Raw genomic sequence first — 6,019 nt, 5'->3', positions numbered from 1 at the left:
CTTCATATTTGTGATTAAGCAACCCCCATGAACTGTAAATCAGTCATGTCTCCCATAAAATATCTAAGAAAAAAATCACACACAGCTAGGACAGAGGGACTCATTGAGGTACGTAGAGTCAGACAGTGCCTGCAATAATTACCTTTGTTCGAACTAAAAAATAACCGTCATACCGAGAGTTCTGAAACATTAGAAACCTGTTCTAGAGCTCAGGTCGATGGTGCGTGGTGAGTTACATGGCTCTAGAAGGTTCTCGGACTGAGAAACAGCCTCATACATTTGCAATGACTTCAATTCATTTTGACCATTACGAAAATGCAGACATTTAGAAAAGTCCCAGAGTCACAAGACTAGGTGCATTGAAACCGGATCGGCCCATAGAGACGGCCCCCAACGTTTCTGTCCGATAGCTCATTCAAGGGCCCCGTAGCAAGGCATGGAAAAAAGTGGATTTTCAGCACAAATTAGGGTCTTGCTCGGGCACCAAATGACCAACCGAGCCGAAACTTGGGATTCGGGGTCGCCTCAGCTAGGCCTACACATAATGTCAGAACTGGACCCACAGCTAGAACGTAACTACGTGTTTAATGGTTTTATTATGGTTTCAACAGAAGACGCTGTGAATTTTGGGCCAGCTCTGAAGTATGTGACAGTTGGCTTCTAAACGAGTTGGAAAAAGTGGGTGTGGTGTCAGTTTGTATCAGTTTGTGTCAGAATGATATCTAATTGACTGATGGACGGTGACTTGCTGGCTGACTTTTGTCCATTTGCAATATGTGAGGTACAGTGAGGTACCATCACCAAAATGTCATTCTGAAATCAACACCAACGAGCGATGGAGAGGAACCAGAAACACTGCCCGGCCATCCCGAGTTCATCAGGCCAGTCAATTTTGCATTTCTGCAGTATTTTTGAGCATGACAAATTCATGATGGTAAATGCCCATTGCAACATACTGCAAATGCACTGTCGTGCACCTGGTGATTGGAACGGGTTACCAGGAGCACATTTTTTAAATGTTTTTTAAAAATTCCATTACAGGGTAGCAAGGGCTCCACAGTTTGGTAGGGAGCACCCCCCACCCGTGCCCATCCAATAGGGGATCGTACATGGCAAATGGACATAACATCCTGATTTGGCACTTTCAAATCTTGCATATTGCATTTGGACATTTCTTATGGCATGTGGCCTAAAAAAGTGACTTGACATTGACTTTTGACTTCCTATGAAATCATATTGCAAATGGACAAAACATATGCCTTATGCACAAGTTTAAAAAATCATAATAATTATGATAATAAAATTTGACAAAAAAAAGAACCATACCAGGCAGTAATGCAACCGGTCAGGATGCTCTCGATGGTGCAGCTGTATAACTTTTTGAGGATCTGGGGACCCATGCCAAATCCTGTCTCCTGAGGTGGGAAATGGGTTGTCGTGCCATCTTCAAAACTTTCTTGGTGTGTTTGGACCATGATAGTTTGTTGGTGATGGTGTTGGACTTGTACTTGGCTACGCAGTTGTGTGTGAACAGGGAATACAGGAGGGGACTAAACACGCACTCTTGAGGGGCCCCAGTGTTGAGGATCAGCGTGCGGATGTGTTTTCCTTTCGGAAAAGTTGACCACGACTCCATTTTGTTGATCCCTGCCTACAGACAGAAACTAAAACAAGAAGCTCCCGCGCTGAGGTCTGTTCAATGACCAATCTGATTCCACACTCCAAGACTGCTTCCATCACGTGGACTGGGATATGTTTCGTATTGAGTCAGACAACAACATTGACCAATACGCTGATTCGGTGAGCGAGTTGATTAGAACGTGCGTTCCCATAGCAACGATTAAAACAACGATTAAAACATTCCCAAACCAGAAACCGTGGATTGATGGCAGCATTCGCGTGAAACTGAAAGCCCGAACCACTGCTTTTAATCAGGGCAAGGTGACCGGAAACATGACCGAATAAAAACAGTGTAACTATTCCCTCCGCAAGGCAATCAAACAAGCTAAGCATCAGTATAGAGACAAAGTAGAATCTCAATTCAACGGCTCAGACACAAGAGGTATGTGGTAGGGTCTACAGTCAATCACGGATTACAAAAAGAAAACCAGCCCCGTCACGGACCAGGATGTCTTGCTCCCAGGCAGACTAAATAACTTTTTTGCCCGCTTTGAGGACAATACAGTGCCACTGACACGGCCCGCAACTAAAACATGCGGACTCTCCTTCACTGCAGCCGACGTGAGGAAAACATTTAAACGTGTCAACCCTCGCAAGGCTGCAGGCCCAGACGGCATCCCCAGCCGCGCCCTCAGAGCATGCGCAGACCAGCTGGCTGGTGTGTTTACAGACATATTCAATCAATCCCTATCCCAGTCTGTTGTTCCCACATGCTTCAAGAGGGCCACCATTGTTCCTGTTCCCAAGAAAGCTAAGGTAACTGAGCTAAACGACTGCCGCCCCGTAGCACTCACTTCCTTCATCATGAAGTGCTTTGAGAGACTAGTCAAGGACCATATCACCTCCACCCTACCTGACATCCTAGACCCACTCCAATTTGCTTACCGCCCAAATAGGTCCACAGACGATGCAATCTCAACCACACTGCACACTGCCCTAACCCATCTGGACAAGAGGAATACCTATGTGAGAATGCTGTTCATCGACTACAGCTCGGCATTTAACACCATAGTGCCCTCCAAGCTCGTCATCAAGCTCGAGACCCTGGGTCTCGACCCCGCCCTGTGCAACTGGGTACTGGACTTCCTGACAGGCCGCCCCCAGGTGGTGAGGGTAGGCAACAACATTTCCACCCCGCTGATCCTCAACACTGGGGCCCCACAAGGGTGCGTTCTGAGCCATCTCCTGTACTCCTTGTTCACCCACGACTGCGTGGCCACGCACGCCTCCAGCTCAATCATCAAGTTTGCGGACGACACAACAGTGGTAGGCTTGATTACCAACAACGACGAGACAGCCTACAGGGAGGAGGTGAGGGCCCTCGGAGTGTGGTGTCAGGAAAATAACCTCACACTCAACGTCAACAAAACTAAGGAGATGATTGTGGACTTCAGGAAACAGCAGAGGGAACACCCCCCTATTCACATCGATGGAACAGTAGTGGAGAGGGTAGTAAGTTTTAAGTTCCTCGGCATACACATCACAGACAAACTGAATTGGTCCACCCACACAGACAGCATCGTGAAGAAGGCACAGCAGCGCCTCTTCAACCTCAGGAGGCTGAAGAAATTTGGCTTGTCACCAAAAGCACTTAAACTTCTACAGATGCACAATCGAGAGCATCCTGGCGGGCTGTATCACCGCCTGGTACGGCAACTGCTCCGCCCACAACCGTAAGGCTCTCCAGAGGGTAGTGAGGTCTGCACAACGCATCACTGGGGGCAAACTGCCTGCCCTCCAGGACACCTACACCACCCGATGTCACAGGAAGGCCATAAAGATCATCAAGGACAACAACCACCTGAGCCACTGCCTGTTCACCCCGCTATCATCCAGAAGGCGAAGTCAGTACAGGTGCATCAAAGCTGGGACCGAGAGACTGAATAACAGCTTCTATCTCAAGGCCATCAGACTGTTAAACAGCCACCACTAACATTGAGTGGCTGCTGCCAACACACTGTCATTGACACTGACCCAACTCCAGCCACTTTAATAATGGGAATTGATGGGAAATGATGTAAAATATATCACTAGCCACTTTAAACAATGCTACCTAATATAATGTTTACATACCCTACATTATTCATCTCATATGTATATGTATATACTGTACTCTATATCATCTACTGCATCTTTATGTAATACATGTATCACTAGCCACTTTAACTATGCCACTTTGTTTACGTACTCATCTCATATGTATATACTGCACTCAATACCATCTACTGTATCTTGCCTATGCTGCTCTGTACCATCACTCATTCATATATCTTTATGTACATATTCTTTATCCCCTTACACTTGTGTCTATAAGGTAGTGGTTTTGGAATTGTTAGCTAGAATACTTGTTGGTTATTACTGCATTGTCGGAACTAGAAGCACAAGCATTTCGCTACACTCGCATTAACATCTGCTAACCATGTGTATGTGACAAATAAAATTTGATTTGATTTGATACGTACCCTTACCACCTGGTAGCTGCCTGTCAGGAAGTCCAGGATCCAGTTGCAGAGGGGGGTGTTTAGTCTCAGGGTTCTTAGCTTAGTGACGAGCTTTGAGGGCACTATGGTGTTGAATGCTGAGCTGTTGTCAATGAACAGCATTCTCACATAGGTGTTAATTTTGTCCATGTGGGAAAGGGCTGTGTGGCGTGCGATTGAGATTGTGTCATCTTTAGATCTGTTGGGGCGGTATGTGATTTGGAGTATGTCTCGGATTTCTGGCATGATGGTGTTGATGTGAGACATGATCAGCCTTTCAAAGCACTTCATAGCTACCGACGTGAGTGCTACAGGGTGGTAATCACTTAGGCAGGTTACCTTTCCTTTTCTTGGGCACAGGGACTATGGTGGTGTGTTTGAAACATGTAGGTATTACACACTCGGCCAGGGAGAGGTAAAAAATGTCAGTGAAGACACTTGCCAGTTGGTCAGAGCGTGCTTTGAGTTCATGTCCTGTTAATCCCCGATGCTTTGTGAATGTTGACATGTTTAAAGGTCTTGCTCACATCGACTATGGAGAGCGGGATCCCACAGTCGTCTGGAACAGCTGGTGACGTCATGCAGGCTTCGGTGTTGCCTGCCTCAAAGCGAGCATGAAAGGCCGTCATGTGGGTGCGCCGTCATGTGTTGGCCAGTGTGTGGCCCTGGCACACATTTTGTTTTAACTGCGTGTTTTTCCGTATTGAAGATGAGGTTTCTTTTTGTTGGGCTCGTCCCAAGAAGATGAGAGTTACAGAAATGTACAAAGATTTTTCAATTCACCTTGCTTTTTTCCAAAACTTCAGAGTTTTAGGTAACTATAAGAAAGAAAAGATAAGAAAACTTTTATTAAGAGAATACACATATATATAAACAAAAACAGTTGTTTTTTCTTCTGAGAGACCGCAAGTCTCCCAACATTACTGGACAAAAAAAAAAAAAGTGGAAGGGTTCAATTGAGTTCAACTCCATAACTGCCGGTAAACCTGTCATGGCTCTGATCCAACCAGTTCCCATCACCATGACTGTCTGGTAAACCTGTCATGGCCATGATCCAACCAGTTCACATCACCATGACTGTCTGGTAAACCTGTCATGGCCCTGATCCAACCAGTTTCCATCACCATGACTGTCTGGTAAACCTGTCATGGCCCTGATCCAACCAGTTCCCATCACCATGACTGTCTGGTAAACCTGTCATGGCCCTGATCCAACCAGTTCCCATCACCATGACTGTCTGATAAACCTGTCATGGCCCTGATCCAACCAGTTCCCATCACCATGACTGTCCCCAATGGAGCCCTATTCCTTATATAAGTCACTGTTTCTAGAAGTAGTGCACTATGTAGGGAATAGAGTTCCTTATATAAGTCACTGTTTCTAGAAGTAGTGCACTATGTAGAGAATAGAGTTCCTTATACAAGTCACTGTTTCTAGAAGTAGTGCACTATGTAGGGAATAGAGTGCAATTTTGGACACTGCCTCGGTTTACTTAACTTGACCCTGTTCCTGCTCCCCACTCACTCCTCCCTCTCAGTTAAACAAATAGACGTTCACTATCAGTTCATTGGTAAACACCACCATGAGTGTCCTTAGCTACGTGTCCAGATATACATATTCAGGACTTTGTACTTCCTCCTCCTCAGACTCCTCCCCTTATTCTGGACCAATCCTTGGTCTGAACTGGTTTTGATCATGTGTGTTGTCCCAGTGATTGAGAAGTGAACAGGAGTTTTTTTTACCCAAGGATTCTGATGAAATGTGGGATGATTCATTAAGTGGGAAGCAACCAAGTGGTGAGGAGGAGGAGTCAGGCTTGACTAGGTTAGTGTGGTACCATGACTAGGGGGATGGGTGAG

This window comes from Oncorhynchus nerka, linkage group LG18 (genome assembly GCF_034236695.1).
Source record: "Oncorhynchus nerka isolate Pitt River linkage group LG18, Oner_Uvic_2.0, whole genome shotgun sequence".
NCBI classification, from domain to species: domain Eukaryota; kingdom Metazoa; phylum Chordata; class Actinopteri; order Salmoniformes; family Salmonidae; genus Oncorhynchus; species Oncorhynchus nerka.
Note: the sequence above shows the minus strand (reverse complement) of the source record.